Source organism: Trichoplusia ni, unplaced genomic scaffold (genome assembly GCF_003590095.1).
Source record: "Trichoplusia ni isolate ovarian cell line Hi5 unplaced genomic scaffold, tn1 tig00003437, whole genome shotgun sequence".
In the NCBI taxonomy this organism is placed as follows: Eukaryota; Metazoa; Arthropoda; class Insecta; order Lepidoptera; family Noctuidae; genus Trichoplusia; species Trichoplusia ni.
Genome location: NW_020800391.1, coordinates 183098 through 210743, shown reverse-complemented (window position 1 = coordinate 210743; position 27646 = coordinate 183098). Strand labels below are relative to the sequence as shown.

At 36.5% G+C, this 27646-nt stretch overlaps 1 pseudogene; it reads right to left on the bottom strand.

Annotated features, from left to right (window-relative positions):
• LOC113507886 overlaps positions 1-27646 on the bottom strand; it is a 54347-nt pseudogene that overhangs the window by 15501 nt on the left and 11200 nt on the right.

The following is a 27646-nucleotide window of genomic DNA, read 5'->3' as shown; positions in this document are numbered from 1 at the left end:
AGTTATTTGATTTTATGGCAGTTCCTTAAATTATACTTTTTAGTATTTGGGGTTATTTCATTACCATGATTTGTAATTTTTATTCAATGAGGCAATTCGATGAGTTGGTCGTGGGATTTGATCGTGGGATTTCACCGCAACTCAGAATTTTTACTCAAAATAGTATTACTTTTGAAATCTATTTTTCTCTTATTTGATTAGATTCTAACGTTAAAGCGTAATGAGCACATAGAGTAAAGCAGCCGATAATGCGGTAAACGAGGTCAGACGTTTATTACACGACTAAACTAGATCAAGGTCAAGGTCATTTTTACAAATCAAAAACATACGTGGCGGTGACAAACAGCCGGTGCGCAGAAATAGATACATACGTCTCAGTTCACCTCGGATTCTGAAGTTATTTGTAGATCTGTCCCAGTTGTAGATGGGTCAAGGTCGGGGTTAGTAAAGGGGTCACGGAAACGCATCATACCTATGTCCCGGTAATATCATCTAGATGTAACGCTTCTGAACGACGGATACGAAACCCTTACCCGGTAAAAAAATCTAACTATACCTGTCACTACCAAAGAGTCGACCTTGGCATACGCGTCAGGGCCGTCAAATGAAGTAATCGTGTCAACGAGATAAAAAATAGTATGTACCGAAAGGACGGGAAGAGGTGGGGATCGCTCCTTGTACCGACGACTCGGTGAAACTTGGTCAAGGCTGGTAGTACCCCTCACTCCCCTGACGGTCCCCTCCAGTCCGAATGCCGGCGGAACTAGCCGATCGCATCCGAACGCCCGCACGCACTCGATCGCGCGCCCAGATAGCGGCAGCGGCGATCGTTACACAACCGAGATAAATCACCCGCGATGATCCGCTGAACTGTGTCAAGATCTCATCTATACTTTGTAGAATTTAGCACCAAGAGGAATCCGATTAGATCATGATGCAATTCAAATGCTCCTTCTTAGGTCTACTGTAATATGTATCGACCAGTAAAAACCGACCGCAATCTTCTCAAAAAAAGTTCCTTATTTTAATGGCAAATGCAGTTGTTACCGTTAACGTTACCATGACAAAACATTACGCGAATCCTTTATAAGACATAATAGAACCAGTTTATGCGCTACAGAGGCGGGTTTGAAGCGCCTGCGCACCAAAATCCTTCCAAGATGGCGGCACTGGTAGAACTGTCGTAATAATACGACAGGTAATGCCTAAAAAATAGAAAGGCCCGGTGTACGAGGCCGCTCTGTCGAAACACTCGATTCGGGTCAAGGCAGCGCGCCGAAATAGTCGGCTGGCGCGCGCGTTTTTATTGTGATCTAACATCTGTCGCTGCGCTGCCCGCGGCCATCCAACCCCTGCGCTTTAGCGGCCGATTGCTTGCGTGTGCTACGAACACCTATACAAGTTCAGTGCTCAATTTTGCAGCTTTCTTATTGGTTATACTTGGTATTTTGAAAATCCAATAAGGGTGATTGAAATTCAAGTAAGATTTGTTTTCTGCATGATGGTCCAAATCGTAAAGCCACTTTCAGACAATTTAAATTTTACACAGGGTCTGAGCGTATATGTTAGCTTTTATCAAAAGATCAAGTTAGGGTTTCTACCAAAATTAACTTTAGGGTGGTATTTGCATTTTGACTTCAAATTTAGTGGTTACGTAGATCGAAATATACATTAATATGACGATATTTTTATTACGTAAGGTTGTGTGCACACTAGGCGCAGCGGGCCGTGTAACAACTATCATTATTCATCAATCGCAATCCGCGGAACCGCAGTGCCTCACCTCTATACGACGCTACAAATTACAGTTTACTAGCGTTGTATCGTGATATAATAATGTTAGTGGAACTGTAGTAAATTTAATTATAGCTTGCATTGTGAACAACATTTCTGGACTTGGAAGGTTTTTTTACTATTTTTTCCGCTTATTAGAATTTCCGAACATTATTTGGTAATCCTACTGATAAGGTTTTTGACTTAATAAGGTTAAGTTGTAGAACGGCATTTACAGGTCACGACTATCGTAGTGGTTTATGAATAATGCCATCACTGGATTGTGTTTTCGCAATATCTGTATAGAGTATAAAAGACTAACAGAACTACTCGGCGCAAAAATCGAGGCTACGACTACGACCTTTTTATGGCTTAGCTATGTGGATAAATAAGTGTATCGAATTTAATACTATAAGCATCTGATATAATAACAGAATGTTATAATATTCTAGACAAGTAACTCAGGGATTAATTAGCTAATAATTTATGAAATTAAGCATGGGTATGCACGGATAAGTAACGTGATACGTGTCCAGGTCACATTTGGGTAGGCCATTGCGACAGGTCGACCAAACGTCTTGTGAAACGGCGCTTGCGCAGCTCACCCCACCGGCGACGGTCGATTGTGTCGAAACACACGATACAGTCGCCGCAGCGCACGCCCGATTCACAACCCCCACTAGACCCAGAACTGAACAAATCATGTATCGTAGCTTATAATATTTAAGTGGGCAATATTTCATTTCTATGTTGTCCTTAGAAACGAGTTTAGTTAACTTTATATAATACATAAAAACATCGTCTAACACTAACCCAACTAATGTATTGAGGTTGCTTACGTAATCTGTGGGTAATTTTCACGTAGATAGCGCTCAGTAATGAACTATTATATTCATATTACCCAACGGGACGCATGGCATGCACAGAAGACATGTTACTTTATTAACGATACTATCATGATTACTATAAGTATGAATACATCCAACAAGCCGACACGATTCCAGTCTTATAGACATTTAAATATTTGGTCCTACAGACATTGACATGGTTTGTCTTTATGATGAATACGAGTAGAATACGTTCAGTTAAGTTAAACATTAATTACATATTTACTGATAATGATTTATTATTTGTGCATCTAGTCTCTTTTAAAATGAAATATAACTTAATAAAGTTACAAACTTGAATTCAAAACGTTATTGAATGGTTTTGGTGTTTTAGCTGTGGCATTGCACAAGGCTTGCTGCAGGTCGGGCAGGCGGTGCGAGGCTCTCGCAACAGCCATTATTCGGGTCAGGCAACTATTTGTGTGAATTGTGTCATCTGACATATTACACTTGCGATAAATATACGTTGTTGACTTTTTGCAATCTCATACAAGATTAACGTTTTTTAGTTCTTTATTTGTAGTTTAACGCACAATGAATCCATTACTGTTAAATAGAATTCTACGAAAATATAAATGTAGTTCGTATTTGTAGTATCGCACTGTAACGTGTCTGTAACTTCCAGTTATAATCATTAATTAACTGAGATTAAGCATAATTTATTTTTGTTAATGACAACATCTCTCTAAAATGCTATTTCTGTCCTCATGATTTTCCAAGTGATAATTGCAGTAACCTATGTTAGAGTTGTTATTATACAATACGCAATAAAATGCGTCTGGGTGCCTTTATTAAAATTTTAGGCTATGAGATGTTGCAAACATCACAGCATCTGGCGAAACGCGCAATAGCGAATGGCTTACGCACACAGAGGTATGTTAACGTAGCAGTACGCACAAACACAGTCAGCGCGCGCGCCGCATCGCGGCCCCGCTCGCAAGTAGGTCAGGGCGCTCTGCGGCCGCGCGCGTTTTAAATTTAGAACTATCCGCACTTCAAGCTCCGCCCCACGCGATCGCCTAACTACAAGGTAATGTATTACCTTCAAAACATCCACCTGTAACCGCACCCTTGTACCACGACCTATTTCAGTGTGGCTCCAATAAAAAATGTGAAAAACCTTATTTGTTTTAATTTTTTACTTTGAACTATCTGATTCATCAATCCCTTATTATATGGATTCATATTCATATAGTTTATTAAAATTTTAAGGAACCGTACAATACGATTATTTTTCTTCTAGTATCATTGAGTCGATACGATCAGTTACATTTTCCACTCAGAGTTTATTTTGTAATTGTAGTTTTAATTCGATTTACATAATACAATGGTTGTACCAATAACCTCCTGGTAATCACTTGATCAACTTAGCTAATTGATTGCCCAAGTGCCTACACTTTTGACAACTACGGATATTGAAGTGACCCAATAGCATTTTATGTAAGTTGTGTATTTTGTTACTTGGCTCTATAATAAAAGTAATGGATTCAGCTTGATTGTATTTTTGCTTGAGTAGAGTTTGTCTACTACAAGACTTAAATGCGATTTTCATTGTGGTGTCAGCGATAAAACTCTAAAAGGGTACCTATTACTAATTTAATGCCAAAACGGGCACTAAGAAATTTTGATCAAAAGCGGTTGATTTTGTAATAGTTAGACTTTTTATATTAAGTTGAAAAAATCTGTCTTTCTTCAAATTGTAACTGCAAATTTCTGTTCTGGGTTACAGGGATTGAGAACATTCCTTAACGTCCGCCTCACACACCCTGCAACGCTCAGGGTCAATCCCACGAAGTAGGTGAAGGTCGGCGGGGGAATTGCCGTCGTCGCTCCTGTTTTGTAGCATAAACGAAACCCTATTTTCAGCTCCGATACTACAAACTGTGCTTGAATAAATGTACTGAGTGCGTCGTTGGGCCATGTTTGAAAGGGACCAGCCTGCACTAAACATGTGTATAAAAATGGAGCTACTTCGACGGTACGATATGAGCTCATGTGATATAATAACTATAATACACAAGAAACACCAAATAAAGAATTAAAGTAAAACGAAAATCTCTACACTAGTTACTCACCTTCGAGTTTCATGCCAACGTCGAGGCACTTTTGGAAGCGGCAAAATGGGCAGCGCTTTCGCTGTGTTTTGTCTATGTGGCAGGCTCGCTCTGCGACACACGTGTACACCTTCTTGTTCTGTACGGTCCTCTTGAAGAAACCTTTGCAGGATTCGCAAGTTAGTAGCCCGTAGTGGTATCCGCTAACTTTGTCTCCGCAAACTGGACATAGTTCTTCTATTACATCCTTAGTGTCAGTTTGGTCGCACACGGTGCCTGCTGCTGGTAAATAAGCACCTGGCTCTCCACCGGCGCCTGTTGGAAACAGATATGAAGCATCCAAATTGGCGTAGCCGAAAGATTGTTGTTCGGGAGGGCATTGATACGCGGCGCCTTGCGGCACGTACTGCTGAGATGCACCTGAGGGGCCCCCGCCTGAACCTGACCCTTCTGGGCCTGGGCTCAAATCAAATGGGGACATATTGAGGGACATGAGGCCTGTCTGCTGGTCCATCGTCATGCTCGGCCGCTCAGTGCGGCTGTTTATTACAAATCCCTACGGCGGCGTTCAACCGCAACAACGTTCACACAGTCACAGAGTTCACTAGCGGTCTGGCCGCAACACTAGCTGCCGCTGGCGGGCTGCACCTGTTCAAGCACTATAGTAAGAGGCACATAAATCCAACACATTTTGTTCTATACTACTGGTGTAAGAAGTTAACAGGCATTAAGCGTCTGTGTCAGTCACCAAAGTATATATTACTACTGTTCGTACGAGTGTTGACAGCGCGTGGTATGTTACGATCGTAACGAGAATAGTTATAATCGGGCGGCACGCGTGCCGCTCGGTAGAGGTACCGCGATCGACTGGCGGGTAGCCGGCCGGCGACAACGGCGCGCGTGCCGGCGCCTCCCGCATGCGCGCCCCGCCGCCACCCGCAAGCCCCCGCCCGCTCGCACAATGGAAAACGATTAGGAGCCCATGTAATAAGTGAAAGTGAGTCGGTGACCCACTTTCCCGCGATCCAGGTCTATGTTAGTGCGCGTTCGCGCGGTTGCGCCACCGAGCGGGCGGAGGACGGCGCGGGGGGCGGCCCACTGACCCAGTTGCGCGCAGTGCCGCAGCAGGGCAGGGTTGCCGCGAACACCGAGCTAATGTTTACGTTCGCACTGCATTCGATTATAAGTTGTGTTCGTTGTACGTATACGTAACTGAAGCAATACATGCAATCGTATCACCTACGATTGATTCTCCAAATTAAAAGCTCCATATCGAAGCCATTCGACCATTTGGGCCACGACTGTCGACTTATTTATTCCAAATCACAGTATAATAACACGATAATATATTAACTGAGTAAACGTAGGCTAGATATGCTATAAATATTTCAATTAAATTGATTTTATTATTAAAACAAAATAGCTGTTTCTGCCCTGAATAACTATTGGTATAACCTTTTTGTCAGTATTAGCTTATCGCTTTTGAAGATGATTTCCTTCAGAATAACTAAAAATACTGCATCGATGTCGAACACATCAGAAAAATCAAACGTATAAGTATTAGTTTTAACGTAATGTCTTGATGGGAGTTTGCTCCATTACTTTCAGTTAAAACCTCCTAATTTTCTACTTCTCTATAGCACACAAACATAAATCGCAAATTGGGCTTGGGGATGCTGTCTTTTTATCCTTGCTTTTAATTTGGTGAAATCCGTCGCTCGGCAATCCATCTTGCAAGTACCGAATGGTATCATACACTTCTAGAAAAAAAAATGTATATCTACGAAAAAATATACTAAGCGACAGTGCAAATATACCATTGTAAGATTATATTTGATGATATAAGTCCTGTAAGTGGCAAGCATACAAAAATATAACTAAGTTATGGGCCTGAAATGTATTAATAGGTGTGTAGGTAATTTTTGAGGTATAACGAGAGTCATTCAATATCAAAAGCGAAATAAAGATCTTGACCTGGATTTTGTTAAAATCAGTCAACAGGTCACGAACGAGTGACTGTCTGTGACAGCCTTGTATTCGCAATGTAATTTGATTCGACGTGTTCTACTGAGTACTAAACACATCGCAAACGAACGAGTCTTGACTTAGCTACGAACGTAGATATGCTACGGTTCTTCATTGCTACACATTCATGTTCCTACAGGCAACAATACATTAATTTAAAGAGTTTCCTTGCTGTACGTCCACAACCACGGCGGATAGGAGTGTAAAGTACTCGTGTATACAGGATTCATTGGCAGGATATTGCACTACAATGTGGATTAAATCATGGTTACTCCAGTAATAAAAAATGAATACAGGATATTCTGAAATGTCGTATAGGGTCATGGCATTAGCACAAGATATGAAGCACACAAAGATGGCTTAAAATAAATAAATTAACATCAACTTCACCTTAACGAACACAAACAACATGAAACATATCGCGCATAATAAGCCACAATGACTCAATAGTTTCGATTTCATAATCAAGACCTGAATACCGGATGAAAAAGCGACAGCAAGGTAGGTAGACCCGAAGTATGCCGTTTTCGCTATCGCACAGACGCTACGGCCTCCAACGAAAGCAAGAGTGCTTACAGAGTCGCACGCGCAGTGCTTTCTTCATGCGCAACTGACGTCACACTTTCTCTGTGTGATGACGCATATTGATGTAACGAATCGTAATACTAGTAATGCGGTATCGCTGTCCTAGTATTCGCGTCTTGTTACACGTCTGATGTTATCCATTAAGATGGAAAATTCAATACAGGATGTTATTTAGTGCAAAATATTTAAAGAAATAGTAGTATATTGGCAATATTACAATACAACGAGCCGACCCTAACTTATTGTAAACGGGGCAGGAAGAACTAAGCACTTATTACCACTACAATTTCGGCCTGAAATTTCGTGTACTTTTTAACCGGGGTAATCCCCACGGTCTCTTCTTTCTGCACCCTAGAGAATATGCAGAGATATGTCCAATTCTTACTGGCTAAAACTACCGGAGTGCTTCATCCTTCCCAAGTGCTAGGAACCATAGGAAAACGATGCTAATTATCCCTGTAAAATTTGTGGACTGATTTTATAACAAATGCCGACTATGAGTCACCTTTGTTGAAAGCTTGTATTGTCGTTTTAGGAATGCGTGTGTTTGTTTTACCGTATCATAAGTTTATAACATGCTACAGATCCTTCTACTTTTTATATTAGATGAAGTCAAATTAATTAGTGAATTATGATAAGGAATATGTAGTTGTGCTTAATAACGCATCATATTATGTACGTTGTAGTCATAATTTACCACTAAACATTCAAAAGATATCTTTCATGTTTAGCTTTACGCACGATTGGCTTAGCGTGAGCGGAATTTCTAATGGAGTTGACATGAATTACGTCACTAAGACTCAAAGTCGCAAAAAAGGAAGACAGTTTATTTAGTTAAAGGTAAAGTAATGTTCACTACTACACTAATGTAACATATTGCACGAAATGTGATTAACATCTAGCATTATACTTTCTTGCAATGCGATTGTATCGAAAGAAACCAAATTTGTTTTGAGGAACTTGAACTGATTCCTGGACCAGGACCTTAGCTCCTAAGACTTCAAACTATTGTTCAATTTATGTTTTTTTAATGTCACGCATTTTCGTTAGAACTGAAAATATAGGGGGGTGTTGGGAGTGCTTTAGTGGTAGGGTTGCGTCGGTCGGTGAGTCGCGTGAGGGGGAGGTAAATTTCAGGTTTTCAAGCCAAGTGCAGTAGGTCACTAGGTCAATGATAACATTCTCGTTCCTGGAATAACGTGGAAGCTTTGATCGGTTAGACAAGGGCGCAAACATATGCCAAACCAAACATAGAATTCTAAGTCATTAAATTGCCATATTTTTTTAATACTGAAATGAATTATATGTCCTCGTAAGCAGTATACACACAATATCCAACCAGTTTGAAAACTTTTTTGGATAAGTTATACTGGAGAAAATCAAAAAATTCAAATTCATCAAATCTATTAACAACATTAGCGGCCTTAATAGGATAGCTCAGCCACCAGCATAGAGGATTGCAGGCAATATGCCTGAGTTGCCTTTATAAAGCACTGGTCCATCCTTAAACACTTGTTTATATTGGCGCGGTCTTGGCTGGTTTAACCTAATTTTGATATTTGTATTGTAAAGAGACTGAGCGTGCTTGGAAGTTTATTAGGCCCGTTCTACTGCACTGCTAGAGCAGTTAGGAAGCGGTAAAAGGTCGGCGAAATGGGGTCCTGTCATTAGATACTGTTGTGACTGCCGAAGTGGTACTTAATCAAAATTTGACTATTGAAAAAAATCGTCAAGTTTTGTAGATATTTTTATCCTGTTGGGTAGGCAAAATATGTATTAAAATAAGCAATAGAGATAGCCATTAAAGTTTCTGGCAGTATGACCTAGTCTACGCTCTGAAAAAAAGATCCGGGCTTCGTTAGTTGATCACAAAAAAGGGATTTTTGTATGGACAAAATTAGTTTTTTAAGCAATTATTGGGATTACTTAAAATTAGAATTTTGGACAGCGGACAGAGATGGGTGAAATGGCGGAGCTAAAAACCCTTCAATTAACGCCTTCCTCGGCTGGACATTGGATTCCCCCAAGTAGCGCCGCAACATCCGGTCCTCCGGCGTAACCGTAAACTCTAATTATGAACCGTAACTCTGTTATTATAATAGATTATAATCTTTCTAATTAGCCATAACCCTTATGTGGCATAGAACATTTGAAATTTTTGAATCGAAATTTACGAGCTTTTAGCAAATGCAGAAACAAAGCTATTCTTACTTATATCCTAGTTTAAGTATTACAGACTTTCAGGTTCCGCGAGCGATACACGTTAAGTAATTTATGGTAAAAATGTTTATTCAAATAATTAATTTATTAATATATTGATTTCTTGAAGCCATTTACATGTAAACTTTAAAACAAAACTGTTCACTGATTAATAAAAGAGAGTCACTTTTTGCACTATTGCAACAGAAGCAGGGTTATGTTTTTCTTTCACATAAAATACAAAAATAGTTACAAAACTTCGAATCATGAGAAGAATAAAGAAAGAATAAAAAAGTGCTGACATTACTTTATAGGATAACCAATAAATGCATGTTTTAACTAAATTGACGAGATGAAATTAAGAAGTATTTTTTTGTTTGACTACCCTGCGAGTGACTTCTTCAAAGAAAGTTACTATAATTAAATACTTCTCTTTTACTTGTTAAAATATAACTGTCAAAAGTGAAGTTTTTGCAGGTGTGGAGTAATATTTTTTATGTATCAATAGGTAATGTCCACTGTTTGTTATCAGGAAAACACTTAAGTACATAATGTGCTCATTGTGCTCCATTATACAGACGCTTTGAATAACAAATTAGGTTACCCAACCCAACAGTTGCAAAGAAACGGGCGACCTGATTCTGAGATGAGACGATTTCACTTCATTTCAGATACATTTCGCAATAATTTGACTTTATGATAGACAAAAAGCCTGAATGCTGATTGACAGATACATATTGCAAGATTTTAGCTATTTTGTAACACTATTTTTTATGCGGGATAGATTAGGTTTTGTTGTCAGAGTATTATATTTTTTTTAAGAAATAAGTAGGTTTTGTTTATAATATTGGGAACAAAGGTGATTTAAACTCACCTATGAATTATTTCGGAATATATCTTACTAGTTTACCTGTCAAACGTTTTTTGCCATATAAATTATTTATACCCACTGCAAACCTTTCAACCCTCGCGACCCTCTCAAGGAATGTTTTTCGAAAATCTATTTTACACGTGTTTTATCGGACCACATTACCAACAATGGAGTACCTGCATGCAGAATTTTATTGGGAAACTATGAAAATCAAAAAAAAAACATACAACATTCCAACCACCTCTTTATCCCAACAGCACACGATTAAAAAAATACATTACACATTTGTCATAACTTTTCATGAAAAACATTTATACTGAATTTCATTCGTATACTTCAAAAACATTAATGTTTCATACGAACTTACAATCTCCGTTTTACCCCCGAAATGGTAATTTTCAAAAAACCTTTCTTAGTGCTCTTGCTCTATAAAAAGAACGACAAAATTTCAAGTTTCATCACATTGTTTGGGCCCTGCGTTGATAGATAAGTCAGTCTGCTTTCGCTTAAATATATTTAGATTTTGGGAGTCGTTGTCGCTAAGCTAAAAGAAATACTAACATTTTTCGATGAGGTACAAGGCACAACATTCAGTTTTTCAGTTAAAAAATATATATTTGATGTGAATGCAATTACAAACGTTTTGATGATATAAGTGTCCATTATAGCACATTTGAGTTTCTGTAAAAATAGCCCATGAGAACAAAATAATAATACCGAGATAACAGACGCACAGACGCTGCGCTCGAAATTAAATAAAAAAAATGATAAATTGATAACGTTATCAGGTTCGTATGTTAATTAGGTCACCACAAACAGTAACACATTGTACATATTACCGATTTACGTAAAACAGGAAAGCAAATACCTACTGTTTATTAAATACTGATTTATATCCGTTTCTGTCTGTAATATTATTTTGTAGTAACAAAATACAGTGGGCTTCTTTAATAGTTAGTAAAATTATAAAGCCTGAGATTACTGGTTAGGTTACATTTGGCAGTGCTCATATTTAAAAGGAGGTGTAAAAAATCAACAAAGCGACGGTGTGGTTAAAACGAGAAACAAAGCGACAAAGAACAACCATCCGCCGCCATTGTGCTAGAAGGAACCGTTAGAGCATCTATAAGCAATATTGCTACATCATAAATATCACTAGTTAAATTTCTAACAAATAGTTTTACGATACCGCATTTGCAACATACTCTTTGACGGAGGGCAAAGCAGTAAAAATCAGTTTACCGTTTCAACTGAAAGGTGAGTACCTAACTAGATGATTAACAAGGCACATAATTGTTTTAAATAAAACGATTTACTAATCTACTAAGCATTCATTGTGGCATGTTATAAATGGTGACTATAGCTAATATGCTCAAACTCGTGGTACTTTTTAGAATAAACAGAAATAAATTAACATACACAATTTTTTCTATTCTGCCTAGCTACCGTAGGGTTAATTTCCCCGAATTTTGCAAGACACAAGTACGTAATATATTTACGGCAATCTTCTTAATCGCTCCCAAAAGCTTAATCTCACGTGCCAAAAAAAACTGATTATGTAGGGTTTGAAGAATATCACCCCTTTTCTAGTTCGTTTATGTTTAAGTCAGAATACATAAAACATGCTCAACCTTAAGCGTTTATTCACCCGCGTATCTACGGTTGTGACGTCACTTCTGCTTAGTTAACTTACAAAATACCTTGCCTGCAGTAAATAGGACAACGATTGTCAGGAATATTCGATGAACCGTTAGATATGAATATCTGTACCTAGAATTTAAAGGAGATTTCTATTTAGCTGCGCATTTTCATTTAAGAACGACGCATGGATACCTTATGACTTGCTAATATGGAGGGCAAAGAGTAAATAGGTAAGGATCATTTGGACTTTATAATGACTGTCCATTGCTTCACAGCTACACTAGTTATACAGTTTCGCAATTGTTTGTGAACATAGATAATGGTTTAGATATACATTAGTAGATTTTTCAGAATCGTATTTTAAGACATTGTCTATTTTTAAGTTTTGACACTTGCGCAAGCGCTTCCTTCATAACCTAACGGCATTATTTTTTGCCGGTCGTATAGAGGGTTATTCTTTTGAAGACAAAGAAGAGCTTTAGTAGTTTCAAACGGTGAGACTACAGAATTTTCCTAATTTTAGAGATATACTTACAGCTATCTTAAACACCCTAGGGGTGCAGGATTATATTTGATCTTTGTCATGGAGGAATTAAATGAAGTGACACCACTTTGGAGTAAAAGAAAATTGCAAAAAGCTTTTTATTTTTTGGTTCGTTGGATCTGCTTAAACGTCTGCGGAATTGGCGTGGTGACCAATATCTCTTCGACAAGTGATAAGAATATGTTTCGTCAGTACAATGCATTGGAGCGATTTAAAAGCGTTATGGGCCCATGCTATTTTTCGATAGTATGATGTAGGTAATGTGGGTTCAGGTTTTCAACGCGTAGGTATTATTTTTTTAAATTACGTCATCATCTACAGTTAAAAAAGAAACAAAAATAGTTGGATCTATACTAGCACATTCAAGCATGCGCCAAAATACATTAAATCCCTAAGATTGAAAAAAGAAAAGATTTTAGCTCACTTGATTTTAGTCTAGGCTTTTTTATATAAATGCATGTATAAGCGGCATATTAACTTTACTCTTACAACGTGGAAGTTTTTCAAGGTCAGCAAGTGTTGCGGTTTTTACACGGAACAATAATTCCTTCTTTTTCATATTAATTGGTTTGTTTCTTTTTACATTCTCGACATATGCTAGAAGCGTAACTCTAAAATTACGGATAAAACACGACCATTACAAATGGTAGACGAATAGGGGTCGTGTTGTACATGAACTGAGGATTAATATTTGATAAACAATGTTTTTCCATCATTGCTGTGAGTAATGTCGTGGTTACGGTAAGGGAGATTGATAAATATACGAATTTTATTAACACGAAATATATTCAACGAGGCCACCAATTTGACTGATATCTATCCGATAGTGTTTTGTCTATACTGGGTTCCAACGTTCGTGAATCCCTTTGTGCTCAATTATGATAATGTACATCTAAAGGTACTGGTAATTATAATTATTCGTGACGTCTGCGGGCTAAGGTATGTAAGGTACAATTACGCCACACCTTTATAAATAAATAGGCCTAATTCATGTAGTCATTATTATTGTGAATCGTAAGCGTTGAATGCAGTGCTGGAATACAATCACCCAGCAGCATGCATTAGCATAAATGCATCAGAAGCGATACGCATAACTTGGCACAACATTAAGCATAATTAGGCGGTGACCCACTTTTTTATCAAAGCTCGCGTCGTCGATACGCGGCGCGGGCGCGTGGCACACACACGCTCACCGCTGTCGTCGAAGTTACGCACACCTGCATACAGCATTCGGTGTGGTTTGGTAGAGCATACAGAGATAAACATTTATTTATATGCCTTCGTTGTTTGTAATCAAACTTTAAATAGATATCGTTATCGTGTGATACCGCATGCCTATTAGATATTTTGGGTTTAATCTGAAGAAATTTAGAATTTAAATCGATTTTGTCACACTGCCAAAAAATATGCGATTACTCAAATATTTTAGAAGTTCTCCACCCTTGAATTAATGATCTAAAGTAGGGATTTAATAATATTCAGATTTCTGTTCAAATTAAGTCTTTTTTTATGTGCCGTGTCGTAATCAAAACACCAGTAAAAACAAAAAGGATGCGTTATTCATTCTTAAAATCCTAAAAATATAAATCCTACATTATTATTACTGTTACTATGAGGTTGAATGGAACGCTAAATCTATGTTAATCATATACACCATGAGTACTGGCCACATTTTATTACATTTTTTTTTGTAATCTGATTCAAAATATATACATTTATTCGGTACCTACATGTTTTATGATTATATGAATAGTGAGAACGCTATTTCTCACATACATGTAAATAAGCGGAGCCTTGGCCTGGTTACCACGATTTTAGCGTTATTACAAAATACTCAAGTGATGCGGCGCCCGCGCACTAGTGGGGGATACGCACACATATTAACAAAAGGCCAAATAAAAATGTTTTTATACAACGTCTCTATCAAAACAGCGATATTATTAAATCTTCTATCTATGTATGAAATGTTACATGACTTGCATTTTTTAATGACTTTACATTGGCTGGGTTGCTTATTTACCTCAAGTTTGTGATATTATCTTCTGTAGAATATTTCACTTTTTTGTCAGAAAGTATGTTGATTTAAAATAATTTTGGATTTAAGATTTATTAATCCATATCAATCTAGTTCGTAACGCAAGCCAAATAAAGGCTTTTGATTAGTGAACAGGACCTACATTCATTAGTAAATGGTAACTGAGAAAAATATCATTTTTTTCGCGCATTCATACCTAAATCGAATAAAAAATCTAACTTGTGCCGGCCGCATACGTTCATTTAAATTGTCTTAACATCGACGTTTTTGCATAACCTTGCTTTCTACAATGCAATAATAAACAAATTTTAAATATAGAAAAAAAAATGTCGTAACCCCTCAAACGCTTAATTTGCAGAAGGACTTTATAAGTCGTAAAATAAAATGGCAATTAGAACTACGAGAATTTCCCAGGATTAAAACCGTTCCGTCCTTCATGTCAAGGATTGTTTTTCATAAGAACCCTGGCCCATTCGTTGCAATTAACCATAAGTGAATGAAATTTTCTTAGAAGTGCGAATCTTACAAATTTGATCCAGATATTGATGTATCTCGTGAATCAGTACTGAAATCAAATTAGTGTAAAATGTGCAACAGGTACACATCTAATGTGCAGCTCATGTGGAAGTAGTACAAGGTTGTCTGTAGAAACGGTTGTAAGGAAACAACGGAAGCCAATCATTTGCCCGAAAGTACCCATTCTGATATATCAAATGTTAATACCCGCTCATATTTAGTGGCGTAAACTTCATTACTTGTCTATCTGCTCAATACTCTGTGGATCTTTACGGGTCACATTATTTCAATTGGTTGCAACCATCTCTGAAAGACCTACATTAATCAAAAACTATTTAGCTGTATAGTTTGGTTGTTCCATATGTTGGTAGTTGTTTAACATAAAACCCAGGCTACTTTGAAGCACGGTTTGGGTAAGAAATGTAAGAATCGTCACAATCAAAGGGATATCGATAATCGAATACAAAGTTATTTAAATGTTTACTTCTTTTTACATTAATATAGGTTTTAGGTAATGAATCGTAAAACAATCTCAAGTCTCACCTAGTTACCTAAAAAAAAATAGAAAATGTTCGAAGAATATTGTTGTTTGAGTAAACTGCCGAAGGAAATTTAAAACACAATTTAACGTCGATGGATTCAAACAAGATGGGTAACAAAGAAGTTTCCTCATAGCGAGGCAGCAGTGACGTCTCCGCAGAACACATTCATTGGTACGCGGATTGCAACATGCGCGAGCGCCCGCCGTGTCCCACTTATCAAGATAAATTGAAATTCAATTTCGCCAAAGGGCAACTGTTGTGAGCGCGGAGACAGAATATTAAATATTTCGATCAATCCAACTGAGAGCTTTAGAAATTTATCATTCTAGAACATCTATGGTTTATTTTGTAGACTTTAGACTGCATTTTAATGACGTAATCATTTCTAAAGTGTAGATGACAAAGACAAATAAATAATTTGAAAAGAGAACCGTTTGAAACTGTTTTTATCACAATATTTTCCTTAAAAATGGGTTAAAAAACTAATACGCAATAAAGAATACAAAAATGACGTACTAACGAAATCCTTTGTTCTTTGGATATTTGGGTTGCACATCGGAGTCAACTCTTTCACAATAAAGTAACCTTCGAAATGGAAAAGAAACGCACGCGCGGCCCACGTCGTCATTCGCCATATTGAAACGAATGTTTAAAATGTTAAATGACTTCAGTGGAACTGGAATGTTTTTTTGTGAATTTTGTGGGCATACATTTTATTTTGTGTCAAAACACCCATGCCACTAAAAATCTTTCCTTCCCTACATTTGCCTCCATCAATTTATCAAATAGTTTTTAAATTTTAAGATTAATTCCTAACTCATATTAATTTAACTGGACTCTTGTTTTATTATTCCGCCTTGTGCGATTTTTAAGATTTAAAAAGTAGGGTAATCATATTTTTTACTGCCTTTAAGGTATTGCGGTAGAAATGTGGCTTCGGGAGGGCTTTCGTAACACAGATATTAACTTGAAAACTGAATTAATGTGTTTGCTTTATCGTTCTCAAATATTTATTTACTTTTTGAAAAGATCATCTTCAAAATGACCTATTACTTTTTTAATGAAACTTGTGGGACAATTACTCTTGCGCAGGTACAAAACTGGTATAATGAGATGAAAATGTTTAAGTAGTAATGCAATTTTGCGAGATTTCAAGACTTTGAATTAGGGATCAATAGAAGAGGGAAGGGAGGCTTTTGCCTTGCAGTGGGGCATTCATCTCTAGTAATGATAGTGATAGGTTAAATTGAATGGAAACGCCAAGGTATCACCAACAGAATTGTACTAATAGCCTGAATCACTTTTACTCCGTACATTACAATAGTTTTGAAGCAACCTTGGGATGTCCATGTATTTTCTTCTATAGAAAAAGAGTGGTAGATGAACCATCTCATTTTTTATTAAAGTTCTCAACAAGGTCTCTGCATGTTGGACCGTGTCTCCGTAGACGTACACGTCTTCAAAAGAAAGAGGACAGGGTCTCTTCTCGTAAAGTAATCCCGTGGAAGAAAAGAGTTGAGTTAGAAAAACTTACAAATGTAAGCTGAAACTCTTCTTTTAAGTAAGAATTTGTCGCAGTTCAATTGAGCTTGATAACAATATCAAAAAGGGCCGTTTTAAAAGTTCACGCAACGTCTGCATGGGTAATTATTATAGGAGTTTTAAATCAGGACGTAGCACTTGAATCGTTTGACAATGCCAATTCAGAGAAATGGTCTTGGTTACAATCAATTGTCGAGCTCATTGCTGTGATATCCTTTATACGTATAACTAAATACACGCACAATACAGTGACTCTGACATGACTATACTTTAGCACGGTATGTAGTTTGAACCAGTGACTTGCTGCAATTGTATTCAATTATTGAATCATAACTACAGCTTCAAGTGATACAAGGTTAAGCAAAACTAAAATTAGGCTTGTCATATTGGCAAATATAAAGATATTCATTTTAAATGATTAAATAATATAAATAAAAAGTCGTATTTGAAATGACAAGCGTAGCTACTACTTGTCGTGGATGAGAATACGGAGAGCAAATTTTTGAGTCGTTTATAAGTTGGGAGCATTTTATGTTAAATATGTAAAATCAATTGCCGACTGTAACAAATATCGATTGACATATCAGCACGAAAACATTACATTAACATACATTTGACTAGACATCCCGGGTTAATCGAGTTCGATAGATATCATACAAACATTTACATAAATTTAAATCAGTTTATGAAGCACTGGAATGGTGTTTACTTCATAAATCTTATTTCAATAAACGAACCTGGCCATAACTTTGCATGCTCCAGTATTACTTTAATATAAAAGGTTTTTTTCTTTTATGGAAGACTCCTTTCCCGACTTTATTTTTTATCCATTTTTATGTAGGTGACTGCCCAAAGGTGTTACGTTAGTAGATGGAAAGAACATGTTTTTAGTACCGAGCGCACAAAATAAAGTTTTAAAAAACTTAACTTTAAAATGAGAAAAGGTTATGTTCTAAATCGGGCATCGATAATGTCAACCAATCACGACATGCAATAAGAGGTTAGATAAGTTACGATTTGTGTCAACGGAAGTTTATTCCTTATTAAGTATTCCACGTAAGTTTATTTGCAACTACGACGGTAGCAATACAATCAGAGTTACGTGAACAATACCATTGCTTGGATTAGAAGCCAATTCTAACATAAATTGATTTGCAATTGAGTACTTGGCTTGTTCCCAGAAGGCTCAGGGGAAGATGTTATTACTTGATGGATGTTTAATTTCTCTGCGTAGGAGTGAGGTTTATTTTGGAATTAGTACGAGTAAACTAGCCCGAATGATTTTCAAGCAGAATTTTCTTACTGGATAAGGTATCCTATTGCTATTTTGCTAAATTAATTATTTTTCCGAGCAGTGCCAGTAACCAAGATCTAAAATACCTAATTACTGTTAAATTTGAGGAAGGGAGGTTTTTAAGGTACCGGTTTACGTTTTTTATATACTTACTTACGACAACTAATCAGGAGAGCAAATGTCAAATCCGTTGGAAACTCAGGTTCGATATCGTTCGTAAATGGGTTGCGACTTGCGGGGTCAGATGGCACCCGGTCCGTGTTGAACATTGATATTCAAGGCGACGTTTATGATGGCAACGTGTAGGTATACTGACTGACCTATATTTCCACACAAAATAAGGATATTAGCAATGCAGTTCAGGTATTGAACATATTATTTAGTGGCTGTAAATATTGCTAATAAATTACATATCTTTTAATTTGAAACAGATGACAACTCTTTAAAATATTTGTCTATTAAGACTACCGAACCTACTGAATACCTAACCTGCGAGCAAAAACCAGCGTAACGATAATATCGATTAATATTTCCTTGTCCTCTAAAGTGCTCACTTGTTTTAAAGTACTCTAGAAATTATTGACGATCTAGCCGATACAAATAAGGGGACGATCACTAAATAAACTACAAATTTAATTACTTTAACACTTAAAAAACCTTTTTCTGCTGTGCATTTTAAAGTTTAAACTCTTTCACTATTTTCTCCGTTATGGGCAAAGTGGAGTTAAAAGGTTCGACTAAATAATGTTATCGTTACGGAGTTGAGACAGCCGTGCTACGAGAGCGTATCCGCATCCGCTTTGCTTGTATTAATCATCAGTATCAGGATATGTTCTTGGTAAAGCCCTGCTGTTATTAACTGTCATTCTACATGAACACACACTTGCGCAACTTTACATAAATCACGTGAATTTCAATTATTAACAGAGGGTACCTACGCGACTGAAGTATAGATCACATTACGAAATATGTTTAGCTAAATAAACACGATATTGGCTGGATATTTTATTACGTTTAATTGCATTTCGTGCAATATGTAGCGATGATATTGATAAAAATATATTTTGTAATATCCTACCGCTGTTATAGGTATTTCAAATAATCCGTAACCCTTCGCCTTATTTAGAAATTGTTGATAAATAATGTTAGCTGCAGTCTCTCAGGACCTTGGACGGCGGGAGACGGGGGGCGGGTGCGCGAGGGGAGAGGCATGGTCGCGGATGACGCGCGCCCTACTGGCACACTGACACACTTACCCAGTGACAGTGGTACTGCTTTTGGTCTGGCGAGGTCGATGCGTCCTACCTACCTACGTGTAATCTTATGTACATATACCCTGTAAAACTAAGTTCGTTGCGAACTCAGCCCCGCATCTATTATACATAACCATCGAGAACTTAAGCTTAAGGTAAACCAAAGTACTGTCTCTACATTTACTGTATGTAACGTATAAACATACAATTTAAATTATACACAACAAGAAATACTCGCTGTGTGAAGATAACCACGCAATTCAACGCCAATTATAAAGGTACGTAAAAAATATAAAAATTCTGCAAAAGTTCAGCATTGCAACGACAGCCGTATGCAATGATAAGCGTATAATAATTTTATGCTCTAAAATATGTCGACCTTGTGAAATTGCGTTTTTGTACTCAACCTTGAGCATTCAACTACATTCATATCAGTTTTTAAATATTAATTCAATTCACCGACAAAATAAATCTCAATTTCTATTAATTGACGAAACATTTCTGTGTCAAGGTTGCCTGTATTGCACAAAGTTGAAAGGTAAAATCTACATAGTTACTTCAACCTTGCTGAATATGTATTTAGCAATTAATTTTAAATATATAAGTCATTAGTCAATAATCTTCAGTAGAAATAGTGATGTTCAGCGGCAAACAATATGTAGGAAAATTATGAAACTAATTATTAACACTTCACACCACTAGAACTTAGTTAATTCTGGGTGTGTCGACTTCATATTAGAATGGAATTAATAATAAATAGTGGAGTTCCAGTAACTTTATTCCATGAGTTCATAAAGTAGGTTTTATCCATGGGGGTGGCACTGAAAATTTTTGGGAAGGATCCTTTTGTTGGAAGAAGCCCCATTACAGGAGTGTAATTTTTTTGTGTTGTGGTCTAGGATTTCAATTTATCCACAAATCCTTGTCTCCTTTTCATCAACATTTTGTGTTGGTAAGATAAAAAGCTAATATGTAACGGAGACTTGTGGCTAGATCCGTCGTCATGACAATGATTGCGTCTCCGACATATGGTAACCTACTTCCACGATGTAGTGGTATTGTTGAAGTACCTTCAGTATATTGATTTGTTGTCACTAGTAAATTACTACCTAAAGCCGCTTGGTTGAAAACAACAATTAAAGTACCTACCTTTTGCATATTATATATATACATAGATAGAGAGTGAAAATTCATTATTTTCGTCGCACACGGTATCGTTATGGCAAGATGAGAAATTACAGAACATTGACAAGTCATCATCATCATCAGGATTTATACCCAAAACTTTCAGCAGTTGGGCCCAAGGCCCAACTGCTGAAGCTTTTAGATATTTTACCTAATATCTAAAATATTTTTTTTGTCCCTAGAACTCATTTGTATAGCAAAACAACGTTTGCTTTGACAGCTAGTATTATTTTATTGATAAGCCATTAGTACAGTGCGTTTCATAACATAGTGTCATGGCGATGTGCGATGCCACTAAACTATTTACTGGTAATTTATCAATTAATTAGACAATGATCTACAAATAGTTGTAACCATGGATGTAAAGAGGTTGTAATCCCCTGAGCAATCGACACGTCCCTGTCTAACCTTGATATAAAGGCGGAACTTAACGAAGTACTGGCTAACACAATATTCTTTACGTAAATACATGAGAATTTTAATATTATCACAAAACAGAATTTCATTATAATACATACATGTTACAAAATCACGAACGTGCTTATTTTTTGCCCATTAATTAAAATATACCAAATATGCTAACTCAGTACATCGAGTAACTTTGCCCCTTAGTATCACAATTCATGCATTATGTTACAATGTTTTATGTATCGTAAACAAAATAATCAAATACAAATTAATAAAATGAGTAAAATTCGTTATATCGTCTTGAGAAAATATTTTCATTCCGAGACTTATATTATGGATTACTGTGTACATCATTAGAGAGCTTTTGTACTAAATTGCTTCCATATTTTTCCTGATTGACTCGCTCTGTGGGTGGGAATCTTATTGGTACCTGAGCCTTAGATATGAGGATATAATACAGTTTTCATGTATTTTTTTTGTAAATTTTATGTCCTCGACACAATTTTCACAAACAAAAGCGCCATGATCGCATTTTCCTTATATACTGCGCCCACTGTTTTCCTTCATATGAAAAATGTTTATATATCTAAAGCTTATTAGGTATTTCGACATAGAAAATATGTATTTGCTTTAATATGGGTATTTTATATATGTGTTAAATGATATCAGGCTATTTGTCAATTTACGGAGATGGTTAAAAGAAGTAAGTACCTACCCACATCATTATTCTTATCTAAGTAGAAAATAATTGTGTACTTCCCGCGCATTTAGGCCCCAAGCTACTATGTCAAGGCTCATCAGTGTTGTTTTGAATACCCGTGAAACAAATAATTCAATAGTATCAATCGATCTTAACTATTTAATTTTACTATTGTTTTATAGTTGACCTTTCTATGTAAGGCTGAATTGTTTTTATCATTGTTCAAGAAAAAAGGAACAATCAGGCCTTGTCATTGCGAGTAGCCAAGCCGGAAAAAAGAGGATTTTAATTAAAAATAATTACTGGACCGTAATCACCATATCAGTCACTTCACAGTTTGAGGATAAATAACAATTAAGAAACAAGAGTGAAATTATAAAGTCAATCGATTTGATGACAGTATCGGTTTTCCTGTAGAGAGCTCGTCGCTTTAACATCAGGTTTTAATTGTGAAAAGCTATTATTTTCAGTAAGATTATTTCAGTATTATTTTCACTACCATTGTGTAAAAATAATAAAAAATAAATAAATAAAAACGTCACTCTCTATACCATCTCTACTCTACATTATGCATAATACTTGTGCCTGTTGCTTTAATCAAGTTAAGCGTGACCTACTTTGAGTACCACGTAAATAGTAAAACGTTTTTAATAGTTTATAGGGCAATTACAAAAAATCGGTGAGATTCCAATAACTTACAAGGTACGTTGTAGTGGGCTACACAAAACTAGGTTGTACTCCAAAGTATAGTTATAATGGATGTGTTTTATTATAACATTGGTATGAGCAACGTCTGGGGTCGACGTGAATATAGGCCAAGTTTATACGAAACTAGGTCAGGGGGATTTAAACAACTGGGAGTTAACGATCGTTCCTAAACGGATATTTCTGTACATGTTTCGAAACTACATACGAGTATATTATATCGTGTTTAATATACGCTGTTCCGTTAACATAGGTGAATAAACAATATATAAAAAAAATCGAATACGAGCGTCAATTCTTGACATAATAAAAAAACTAGCAAGCTTTATAATGATAAGTATAACCACAGATGAGATTACGTAATATAAATTCATATTCTTGGAAATAAATGATTTAATAACGCTCCAGATGAACAAGGCGAATGGGTCATGATCACATTGAAAGTAGGTCAGAGGGAATCGCATTCACGCCTCCCCGTGAGCTGGCCGGGGTGGGGTGGGTGGCAGACGGCTGCGAGCACAGCCCTGCCCTTGCTCCGCCATCTATTCTAGCCGCGGCGTAGCTACATACAATAGCTAGATCTCATTGACTAGACCAAGCACATTTCGACCAACTTAAACATAGCATTACTGAGCACGTGCTTTTGAATCTACTATGGAATAAGTTATTCCTTACCAATTTTACTTTAGGTTTACCTTTCTTTTTTTAAGTAAGGTTTGAATTATATTGTGTATTGTGGGTATATTGGTCCTGTATTTTTTAAATAAATATGTTAAAATGGTAAGTTGTTCATGTAAGCATGTTTTACATGCTGTGCAGCAGTGGTTTGAAAAGCGTATTGAAAAAGCCTTAGAAGCTTCACAAGGTCAATTAGCAGAAAAAGGTGAGTCATCAATATTGAGCAGGAGTAAACAAAATAATAGGCGAGTATTGTTATTTCTAGGTAATCAAGGTATTATAATAACATAAATAAATAGCTAAAGCATGGTCACAATTATGCAACCGCGTTACCCTTGACGTAACCGTGAATGCGTCGCATGCACTGGCACTCGCACTGCATACGCATAATCGTGTTTCCACCACTTAATAGTGCAGTCATATACACTGTTTATATAATTTAAACATCCATATGTCGCTGCAAGTAGGTCAAGTTTATAAAAACCAGGACAGAGGATAACAGAAATGCAGTGGACACTGTTATGTAGGTCACGCTATACTATACATATTACATACACATGTGGAAATATTTAATGACATTCGTGCTACGTGCACGCTTATTTATTAAATTCTAGGGTGACCGATCAAAAGCGAACACGCAAATTATGATATATTATGTACATACATAAATAAAACCATACTTATGATTCCTCACGTGCGAAGCAGTTACATAAAATGTATTATTACTTATTCAAACCATGTGTGCGAGGAGGAACACAGTCGTTACGCTCGTTCGACAAATGAAATGTAGAGTCCAATTGTCAAAACATCACCTGTCTGGTGCAGTGTTATATTAGTTACGCCAATTAGATAGGAAGATGTAAAATACACCCACATACAACTATGAAATTAATAACGTATGCCGGAGCTATAGAGCGTGGCTGTATATGCTGTTAATCATCAGCGCCCACCTCACAATGGCTATGTACAAAGAGTGGTACTGGGATATTCGCTTTAATTTGATACGAATCTTTACGTATGCCTAACCGTAGGCCGCAGCGTACAGTATGTTGTAATTTCGACCATGTAAAATCCACATTAGTACTAGCTAAGTGCATAAAAACCCTTTTGAATGACACTGTGAGCATTTAATATTAAATTAATTTTTCAGAACTAGCACAGCCCCATTAAATATGTTCTAAACGGAATCGACAGTTACTTTCCATAAAACATTGTTTTGCAATGACCATAAATAAATCAGAATCTGATACATCATCTGAATCCTGAGAGTGCTGTATTTTGTCTATGAATTATCTTATCATCTTGATCACAAATCATTTTTTTTAACTAAAAATTATCGACCAGTGTTGGTGCAAGTCTGTGAAGAGTATGTTATATGGAAATAAATGAACAAAATAAGTTACATAGGCACATAATCATTTTCAGTTTCATGATGGCACAAAACTATGATCATAATATGGAATAAATGTATAATATGTACTCAGCGGACTGTGTTGTAACACATATTATGTGTAATACCACACTTAAAAATGAGAGAAAGAGACAGAAAATGTTTTGAAAAGATTCGCCCGGTGGTTCGATCCGAACGAGCGAATAAGTAGGCGAAGGTCAGGCGCCATTGTAGTCGACGTGAATATGGTGACGTTACACCTTGAGACCAGAGATAAGCTGTAGTTATTGTGAGAAGCTGTTAGGTAGAGGCTCACAGAGTAAATAATATACTTCAGATAACTATACAACTAACGAAACACTGAAAAGATACAATTTTATTAATCTTTAATAAAATTGTATCTTCTTTCGAAGACGTGAAAGACTTCATGTTTCATCCTCAGTACTCTTCACTAACCAATGTGTAATTTAAATATAGTCAGAAATCAATTCTGGGTAATAATTAAGCCAGACTTTGAACTTTACAATTTCTTTGTATTAGGTAATAGGTGGGGGTTGAAGGTATTCGTAAGTTAAAACAACCAATAAAAACTTCATGGAAAAGCCATGTAGCTACAATAAAAGTAATAAATCCAGCACTTCTGTTATAAAACAAAGAATAACTTTTCCATATATCAAGGTGAAGTGAACTGGATGTCCACATGTTACCTTACATAGATAGAGCATTCAATAGACAAATTACCGCAGTTTATGCAGCTGACTTTAAGGGAACTATTTTAATGAATTTATAAAAGGAAATCTGGCCTCTTGTAATCTGTTTTATGGAAACCATTATTTTTAATCAAAATACCAAGTCATATAAAATAATAATGGAGTATAAAAGGTCATTCGTATGTTCTCGTTTGAGTGACGTTCAGAATCAGAAATTATACTTATAAATGTAGCATTGCATGAGAAGTGCACGTATCCTGCTTTTACTTGGATCGATAGCATAAGGCTGTATGGTCTAATGCACAGAAATGATTGCATCCGTATTTCCACGTTATAAGGCAGTGCGCCATGCTCTTATTTTTCAATGTGTGCCACCCCCGTGCATGTTGTCGAGTTGAAACAGTTTAATATTTCACAGTACGTCTTTCAAAGCTTGACCAACGTATATTAAATTATTAATGTTACCTGAATCATATTCCAGTAGAACCTGATTTTAATTTTAATACTTTACTGGATGCACTTAAAAAACTACGAATACTCATGTCACTTAAGATCAGGTAGGTCAACATTATGCTGAGATTTGTTTAAAATTGTAAAACGAATTATTTTTCATAACTACGCAAGAAACTCAAGGCATAATGGAATATTCCTATGTTGTCAGTGTTCAAAAAATCTAACGTGCATAGTAGTGTGTTATATGCTTTTCGGTTGATTAGCACAGGTGAACGATAGTTGACAATAGAGGAGAAAATTAATATGGTTGTTTATCATGGTCTTACAAATCGCGACCCTGGCACTGTCTGCATCGTTTCCTGGTACTAACCGAGCTTAGATTTAGTGTCTCTGTAGTATCAGTTAGATATCATTGGAGATCTTGAAAAATAATTTCAACGACGGACATACCAGAATAATGTCATTTATAAAAAGTAATTTAAATTATATGCTAGCTAATCTGTAACTTGCGTTGCAACATTCCAATTAATTTTCTTGTTATCGTGTTGGTGACCTAAAACCTGGCACCATATTTTAAACCGTATACCTTTGACATGGCACACACACCCTTGAAAATTTCTCAGTAGTAGGTATAAGTTTCCTCATGATATTTTTCTTGACGGTTATAGCAAGAGGTTATTTGTAATACACACATGAATTCAAAGTACATCGGTGAGTGCCGAGCTTCTAACTTACAACGGTCACACCTCTGATCTCATTGCCTTTTCAATGTATTTTTATGATCGTAGCACCCTACAGAGCCAAGACCTCTTTTCACCCCTTACCCTTTATCTGGAACTGAGTCGAGAAAAATTAAGGGCAGAACTTCAATGACCTACACAAAAATATATTAATAGAAATGCCCACACCTCATAGTAGGACTTCATTCAATAAAATAACAAAGTTTGGGCACATTATGTTAAGAAGGCCAACAAATATAACATAGGCACTCAGTTTGTATGCAGTATCCGTCTGACAATCTGACCACACACTACGCCCTTTACCACTTTATCACACTTCTTACATTAAATGCACGAATTATTTTCAATACGGCACTTGTTCTCGTTTGTTTATGAAAGTTCGAGAACTGCAGCAGCAAAGCGAGCAATGGACATCAAAGTGCGCACAGGATCGCGTAGTAAATCATGACACTGACATCTTAGTTGCTCTCCTCGACCTAGTCTGCTGGTGAGCCATCTAAGGAGTGTTATCGAGAGCAGGGCCACCGAGATCTTAAGGGGGCATTGTGGACTGCCTTTTATTTTTTTATATCAATTATGTATAAGTAGAAAAAAATGTAGTGATTCATTCTGACTATTTCGATACGCTCTTTTGCTGGAATACGAGGGTACAGCTCCGAATGCTAGATGACGTTTTAAGAACTAATAAAACACAAAACATGTCTTGTTAATAACCCTCCTGGCAGTCGGGTAAAAACAGTTAACCAATCGGGTACATAACAAAAAAGATGCTTTAGCTATTTAACAGAGTAACCAAGTTAATGAAGGGGCCAGTAGTTTCGAAGAAATTAAAAAAGAAACAAACATTAGTTTGTTTTGATCAACATGTATCGTAACAAGATCTTAACTAAATAAGGCGAATCTACCTACTTAGTAA